The sequence below is a fragment of the Triticum dicoccoides genome, chromosome 4B (assembly GCF_002162155.2).
Source record: "Triticum dicoccoides isolate Atlit2015 ecotype Zavitan chromosome 4B, WEW_v2.0, whole genome shotgun sequence".
Classification (NCBI taxonomy): Eukaryota; Viridiplantae; Streptophyta; class Magnoliopsida; order Poales; family Poaceae; genus Triticum; species Triticum dicoccoides.
This window is the reverse complement of record NC_041387.1, coordinates 387,236,369-387,244,466: the sequence shown is the minus strand read 5'-3', so window position 1 is coordinate 387,244,466 and position 8,098 is coordinate 387,236,369. Positions and strand designations below refer to the sequence as shown.

Below are 8,098 nucleotides of genomic sequence, written 5' to 3'. Positions count from 1 at the left end.
ACAATGATAGGAGATCTACATATCCGTATCGCCAAGCTTGCCTTCCACGCCAAGGAAAGTCCCATCCGGACACGGGACGAAGTCTTCAATCTTGTATCTTCATAGTCTTGGAGTCCGGCCGACCATGATAGTTCGACTATCCGGACACCCCCTAGTCCGGGACTCCCTCACCAGTACCCATGGGTATGAAACTTTACCCATACCCATACCCGACGGGTACCCGTACCCATTGGGTACCCAGCGGGTAGGACAAATAGTAGACAGGTTGTTCACAATTTTATGCTCATTGATAGCACATTTCACAAAAAAACAATTATCTCATCACAATAATAGATAGATGAGTAATTGACCAATATCAAAATTTAGAAATCACAACATACTCTTAAGTCAATAGGACTAGACGAGTCACATCACAAATTAATGACTAATTGACGACAACTTAACATCAGTTCACAAACGGGCAGGGTATGGGTATACCCGTGGGTACAAGACTATACCCATACCCTACCCATGACTTAATGGGTAGGATATGGGTACTATCCGTGAGTATAAAAGTGTGCCCATACCCTGCCCATGCGGGTATGGTACCCGCGGGTACCCGTACACATGGGTAAAATTGCCATCCTTACTCGTGCCCACCCAGGCCGTGCCTTAGCGCGCCAGTGCCCGTCCGGGCCGCGCCCTTTCTCGCCCGCTCGCCGATGCCCACGCCACAGCACTGTTGCTGCCGCCGCTCGCCCACACAAGCCCGCGTGCCTGCTCCTGGCCCTGCTGCTGCGTTATGCTGATGCGCCGTATGCTGTGCTGCTCCTTTGCGACTGCTGCTAGCGCTGCTTACTGCCGCTGGCTGCTACTGCCTTGCTGCTACTTAGCTGCTGCCGCTGCTCTTAGTTTTGCTGCTGCTCATTGCTTTGCCATGGCCGTGATCAATCGTAAGTACAGCAGGGTATTTCGCCCAAATCTGCACTGTCCTGTTCTCCACATGGACTAGGCGACGGCAACAATGCTTGGCTAAAGCTAGGTGACAGAATTTAGATGATGAAAGAAGAAAATATAAATCTAGAATGATGACAAATAAAATGACAAACAACACGAGGAGCTCTCTTTTTGGTGTTTTCATATCACTTGAGAAAATTGAAACTTTAGACGGACATCCTCAACGAGGGGAATTACCAAGGCAAGACCATATATATATATAGCAAGTATGAGACACAAGGTAGGAACATGCTAGTACGACAGGGACATAAATATATCACAACAAAAACATATATATTTTCACACTAACATCGTTAACACAGAGACTGGAAATTAAATGTTCATACATCTCACTTCTACAGAGAGTAACATCGATAGAAAATTCACAAGAAACAATATGAATTATTAAAAGCTACTAGCTGACAATTAGTGACACGCACAAATCATATATGGTTTGGATTACACAAGACACAATACTAGCACTAAAATGATCAACATAACAGCAATACGAAACCACATGAAACATATATCACGAACATATATGTCACGGGTACTAGAGCTAAAACAGGGACTGAAAATTGAACACTATTCAACAAGTACAGAATATAAATGACAGGTTTAGCTAGATCTCATACATAGAAATAGAAGGTCATAAGCATCAGTACCAATTCTCACTGATCAACAAAATTATAAGAACAACTACATGTCCCTGGAATTAACATATCTCTTCATCACACACTATCAATACTTATGAAGTACAAACACACACAATCTCACACACACGAACACGCACACACATACACAGAGAGAGCAGCGGGTGAAGGAAAGGAACCGCTGCAGGGAAGCGACAAGATAGAAGCAGCACTAGGAGGAGAAGAGGTTCAGAGGAGCAGCAGCAAGTTGGAGATACAGAAGGGCAATGGCAAGATTGGGAAAGAAGCAGCAGCAGGGGCGTAGAGAGAAGGAGTAGCAGCAGCGTGGGGATGAAAAAGAAGCAGAGCAGCAGCGAGGTAGGGGTAGAAGGGGCAACAGCAGGGGCGTAAGAAGAGAGGAGCAGCAGGAGGTTGAGGGCATCTGCATCAACAAGTTTGAGAGAGACGAAGAGAGCTGCGGGCAGTAGCAAAGATGAACAGCAGCGAGATTGGGATGAACAGCAGCAAGAAGGAAGAAGAGATTCAGATTGGTGGCATGAGGTGCAGCAAGGGACTCGTGGTAGTTATGGTGGATGGGTCGTGGTGCAGCGAATGGATGGATGGAGTGCGGAGGTGCGGCGGCGAAGTGGAGCCGGTGGCGCGCCCCACGCCGGCCTGGCCGTGGCGGCGGCCTTTGCTGGAGAAGGAGGCAGGGGAAAGAGAGGGAGATGTGGCCAGGCCCGATTTGGGAATCAGGGAGTCTAGGGATTTTGACCTCCTGTGATCTGCCATTTTTTCACTTTGGCCCTCCTGCTTCCTTTCTTCTCAAGATGATCCTCCAACATTAGCTTGCCCCTAGATACTTCTTTTCTTCTCGCTCGGGTCCCTCGTTCTCTCGTTCCAGCCCCAAGTCTCATCGCGTTTGGCAATCGACCGAATCTTGAAGTTTATAGTGCCTTCTCGCACTTTTCTGCAAAAGAAACAATTCACTAGTCAACATGCTCTTATATGATTATCATTCAAATATTCAGTATTTCATAGCAAAAACTAATGTCAGAACTCAACAAATGGTATATTTGTATGCCAAAATTATATATATGTGAAATGTGCTTATCAAGTTCCCCCACACTTAAATCTTTACTTGTCCTCAAGTAAAGGCATATGACAAGAGCTAGACAGTGAACAGTGAGCTGACTAGAGAATGTCCCAGTGAAGTAGATCTCCAAACATTGCATGCTTTGGAATTACCTGTGAAAAGCAAAGGTTAAGAGTGCTACGAAGCAATAGGATACTAGTAGACTCAATCATTTTAAACTTTTACAATGATAAAAATGGATCAACAAATTCAAATGCTGATTGTGCCAAAAGGTTCCTAAAGAGAGCATGATCCAAAAAAAACAAAAAGAACTTAAACTTGTGATCAGATCACTTATTACCAGGAACATTGTGGTTGAACCACTTATTGAATTTGAAGGAAGCAATGGTAATATTTTATTGGTCTCACCAAAGGAACATACCACCGATCCCGAGAACATGGTATGCACCTGGCTCGACCAATTATTAGTTTTTTTATTTGTCTCGCCAAAGGAACATACCACCGATCAAGAGAACATGGTATACACCTGGTTCGACAAATATAGCATTTTTTAATATAATTAACTCCTATCCGATCCAACCAGATTTCACAAGCCACCGATCCAGGGAACATGACATGCTACTGTTAGGTAAGATAAGATAATTATTTATTCATTATTACTTATTTAACAAATGAATACAAAAAGGAAACAAGAATCATCACTCATCCAGGTCTGATTCACATACTACCGATCCAGGGAACATAGCATGCTAGTCCATAGTGGTGAGTGATTGCTCTGAATGGGAACACATTAGGCACAAACTCAGCATCTGACACTTAATGATCTAGGTGTATCAAGGTAAAAGAAGAAAATGATTAAGTTTTCTAGTGTACTAGGGATTTGAGCACTCAAAACTAGTAGCCTTCACTACTTTCAGCAAAGCAAGCATTGTGTAGATCACTAGTTTACAAGGCATTCAACAATCAGTTCGCATATTCTCATCAAGCACCATATGTCAAAGGTGAAATTCAGTGGGACAACATTTAAGAAATGGCACAAGCAACCCAAAAAGCAATTTAATTTAGCAAGCATCAATGGATGATGATTTCAAAATGGGTCATGAAACAGCTCACCGGGCTTTGATGATGTAGCACTCGCTCGATCACCTCACCAACTGCAGCTCCTCTCCTTTGCTTCCTCGTGCATGCTCCAGCTTCACTCTTCTTCATGTGTGCTCCTTGCTTCTCCTCATCCCCATGCTCTGAGTCCACCAGGGTCCCAAGGAATGTCACCTCGAACCTGGTCAGCATGAAGTGAATGATGCAGAAGCAAAAACCTGAAAGTACACTCCACAAAAGAGACGATGCAAGCGGTAGGGATAATACCCTCCAAGTCATCAATCAAATATCCAATTACATAAGCATAGCTATAAAGCACATGTTTATGGTGATAGGAATCAACAAGCTCAATACTAACATTAAGATTATATTTATCATTAAGCATAGGTTTGGCATGAGGAAAATAAGTGTGATCATCACAAATGAGAGTAATGCCACTAACAGGGTATATATCATCACATCCAAGCAAATACTTTTTAAAATCTACTTTAACAGACGGCATCATGCAATGCAAGGTAGTAGCAAACAATTCATATGGGAGCATGTCATCAAGAGGGTTAGATAAACCTACAATATCACACTCTTGAATGACAATTGGCAAATGATTCTCTGGTTCTTCATCTTCAACTACAACAACTTCTTTTACTTCTTCAGGAGGGATAGACATTGGATCTTCAACTTGATCACTTGGGTAGTCAAGCTCTGGATCATCTTGTTCCTTGTCTTCGAGTACATCTTCTTGAATCTGAGGTATCTCTTCCTCACGGCTCTTACTATCTTCCTCAGCTGGATGTGAAGGCATTGAAACCTCACAAGTATCAATGGAAATCCCAGAAATACTCAGCTCTAGCTATAAAGAAATAGTGCTGCCAGCGTTGATGTTCTTCTCAATCTTCCTTACTTCTTCCACTAGCTCATTCCCACTCTTGATCTTCTTCATTTCATCTAGTATCACCGGCCTAATTGGATAATCTTCAGCACTCCTAGTGAACTCGAGACTAAGCAATGTGAGCTTCTCTATATCATCAAATTCATCTTGTGTGGGCACTTGCACAAGAGATTGCTTGGAAGGTGCTGGTGTTGTTGGTTGATCAAATGGAGGACCATTTAACTCCATTGGACACATCTCCTGGTATTGAGGTATATGAGTAGGAGGTGAATAAAACTGTTGTGGTGCATGGTTGTGGCTCTCCTCTTCATACCTAAATCCCTGCATATGATTACTAGAAGAAAACGATGAGATCTCAGGGTTGTTGCTCCTATATGACATACTCGGGTTTTCAGGCCACCCATATGGGTAATTGTTTTGGTATGAGCTATGCTGTTGAGCGAAGCTCATGCCAAAACAATCCGGAGGATGGGAGTAACCACGCTGACATTCAGCGGGCGAATGGCCCTGAAATCCACAAATATGGCAGGTAGGAGCAACATAAGGATGGCCTCTAGAATAAGGATCATAAGAGCTAGACCTATCCTCAAAAACTACTTCTCGTCGCCGAGCTAAGTCATCTAATTGATGGGAAATCTTAGTTATCAGTTCTTGAATACTTTCCGTGTTGTTTGTAGTGTTGCTCGCATAAGCCTGATGAACTGCATAGTAGGCCATAACCGAGAAGATAATTCTAACATGCAAAAAGGAAAAGAAAACAAAAAAGATACTAACTAGAGCAGGGGTTAGTGGTTAGAGATATATCACAAATATATGGCACAAACTAGAAAAAGAAGAAAAACCTAGTCTATAGCCTAACACAGTCACTCGACGCTAGTCCCTGGCAACGGTGCCAAAATGATCAATCGTAAGTACAACAGGGTATTTCGCCCAAATCTGCAGTGTCGTGTTCTCCACAGGGACTAGGCGACGGCAACAATGCTCGGCTAAAGCTAGGTGATAGAATTTAGATGATGAAAGAAGAAAATACAAATCTAGAATGATGACAAATAAAATGACAAACGGCACGAGGAGATTAAGATTGAAACTCGCTCTTTTTTGGGTGTTTTCATATCACTTGAGAAAATTGAAACTACAGACGGACATCCTCAACAAGGGGAATTGACAAGACAAGACCACATATATGTATATATATAGCTAGCAAGTATGAGACAAGGTAGGAACACGCTAGTACGACAGGGACAGAAATATATCACAACAAAAACATATATATATATATATATATATATATATATATATATATATATATATATATATATATATTCACACTAACATCGTTAACACAGAGACTGGAAATTAAATGTTCATACATCTCACTTCTACAAATTCACAAGAAACAATATGAATTATTAAAAGCTACTAGCTGATAATTAGTCACATACACAAATCATATATGGTTTGGATTACACAAGACACAGTACTAGCACTAAAATGATCAACATAACAGCAATACGAAACCACATGAAACATATATCACGAACATATATGTCACGGGTACTAGAGCTAAAACAGGGACTGAAAACTGAACACTATTCAGCAAGTACAATATATAAAATGACAGGTTTGGCTAGATCTCATACATAGAAATAGAAGGTCATAAGCATCAGTACCAATTCTCACTGATCAACAAAATTATAAGAACAACTACATGTCCCTGGAATTAACATATCTCTTCATCACACACTATCAATACTTATGAAGTACAAACACACACAATCTCACACACACGAACACACACACACACGCACACACACACACACTTACAAAGAGAGCAGCGGGTGAAGGAAAGGAACTGCTACAGGGAAGCGGCAAGATAGAAGCAAGACTAGGAGGAGAAGAGGTTCAGAGGAGCAGTAGCAAGTTGGAGATGCAGAAGGGCTGTTGCAAGACTGGGAAAGAAGCAGCGGCAGGGGTGTAGAGAGCAACAGCGTGGGGATGGAAAAGAAGCAGAGCAGTAGCGAGGTAGGGGTAGAAGGGGCAACAGCAGGAGCGCAAGAAGAGAGGAGCAGCAGGAGGTTGAGGGCATCAGCACCAACAAGTTTGAGAGAGAAGAAGAGAGCTACGGGCAGTAGCAATGATGAACAACAACGAGGTTGAGATGAACAACAGCAAGAAGGAAGAAGAGATTCAGATTGGTGGCGTGAGGTGCAGCAAGGGACTCGTGGTAGTTATGGTGGATGGGTCGCGGTGCAGCGAATGGATGCATGGAGTGCGGAGGTGCGGCGACGAAGTGGAGCTGGTGGCGCGCCCCACGCCGGCCTGGCCGTGGTGGCGGCCTGTGCTGGAGAAGGAGGCAGGGGAAAGAGAGGGAGATGTGGCCAGACCCGATTTGGGAATCATGGCATCTAGGGATTTTGACCTCCTGTTATGTGCCATTTTTTCACTTTGGCCCTCCTGCTTCCTTTCTTTCTTCTCAAGATGAACCTCCAACATTAGCTTGCCCCTGAATACTTCTTTTCTTCTCGCTCGGGTCCCTCGTTCTCTCGTTCCAGCCCCAAGTCTCACCGCGTTTGGCAATCGACTGAATCTTGAAGTTTATAGTGCCTTCTCGCACTTTTCTGCAAAAGAAACAATTCACTAGTCAACATGCTCTTATATGATTATAATTCAAGTATTCAGTATTTCATAGCAAGAATTAATGTCAGAACTCAACAAATGGTATATTTGTATGCCAAAATTATATATATGAAATGTGCTTATCAAGTTCCCCCACCCTTAAATCTTTACTTGTCCTCAAGTAAAGGCCTATGACAAGAGCTAGACAGTGAACAATGAGCTGACTAGAGAATGTGCCAGTGAAGTAGATCTCCAAACATTGCATGCTTTGGACTTAGCTAGTGAAAAGCAAAGGTTAAGAGTGCTACAAAGCAATAGGATACTAGTAGACTCAATCATTTTAAACTTTTACAATGATAAAAATGGATCAACAAATTCAAATGTTGATTGTGCGAAAAGGTTCCTAAAGAGAGCATGATCCAAAAAAACAAAAAGAACTTAAACTTGTGATCAGATCACTTATTACCAGGAACATTGTGGTTGAACCACTTATTGAATTTGAAGGAAGCAATTATAATATTTTATCGGTCTCACCAAAGGAACATACCACCGATCCCGAGAACATGGTATACACCTGGCTTGACCAATTATTAGTTTTTTAATTTGTCTCCCCAAAGGAACATACCACAGATCCAGAGAACATGGTATACACCTGGTTCGACAATTATAGCATTTTTTAATATAATTAACTCCTATCCGATCCAACCAGATTTCACAAGCCACCGATCCAGGGAACATGACATGCTAGTGTTAGGTAAGATCGGATAATTATTTATTCACTATTACTTATTT

At 42.3% G+C, this 8,098-nt stretch overlaps 1 long non-coding RNA gene across 1 annotated transcript; it reads right to left on the bottom strand.

Annotated features, from left to right (window-relative positions):
- Positions 1 to 1,373: 1,373 nt before the first annotated feature.
- Positions 1,374 to 5,949, bottom strand: LOC119296250. The gene is made up of 2 exons (XR_005145041.1): positions 4,373 to 5,949; positions 1,374 to 3,982 (listed from the first exon to the last, which is right to left on the bottom strand). It is a non-coding gene; the product is annotated as an uncharacterized LOC119296250 (long non-coding RNA).
- Between the last annotated feature and the right edge of the window lie 2,149 nt (positions 5,950 to 8,098).